Source organism: Marmota marmota, unplaced genomic scaffold (assembly GCF_001458135.2).
Source record: "Marmota marmota marmota unplaced genomic scaffold, marMar, whole genome shotgun sequence".
Lineage (NCBI taxonomy): Eukaryota > Metazoa > Chordata > Mammalia > Rodentia > Sciuridae > Marmota > Marmota marmota.
This window is the reverse complement of record NW_026000108.1, coordinates 31,648,650-31,649,141: the sequence shown is the minus strand read 5'-3', so window position 1 is coordinate 31,649,141 and position 492 is coordinate 31,648,650.

Genomic DNA, 492 nt, shown 5'->3' with positions numbered 1-492 from the left:
GCGGCGGCGGAGAGGGACGAGCGCAGCACGGCTGGACCTGCGGGCGCAGGCAGCGGAGGACTCGGCCTCCCCACGCTCCTGCGGTCGACTGGTCCTGAGCGCGGTCTCCATGGCAACGGGAATGGGCGGGCGCCGCGCTCAGGCTATTCCCGCGGGATTTGGCCGGGGGCGCCTCTCGCCGGGTAAGTGGCTCTTCGTCTTGAGAGCGGAGTGGCACCTGCTCGGCCCCGTCTATCACCAGTGGCCCGAGCGCTCACGCTCTGTCGTATTTATGAACACTTAAAAGAGCTATTTCAAAGTAGTCTGCCGTGGTTCCGTGGTTGTCAACTCTCAAGCCCTTGAAGTTCTCGTTAAAAGTGGAAATTGCTAGAAACCATCCCCAGAGATTTGTGGTTAGAATCGGTAGTTCCGGGGAAGGACCCGGGAATTTGCATTTTCCTCAGGTAACCCAGGTGATTCTGATGTAATCAGCTCGAAGACCACAGTTCGAAA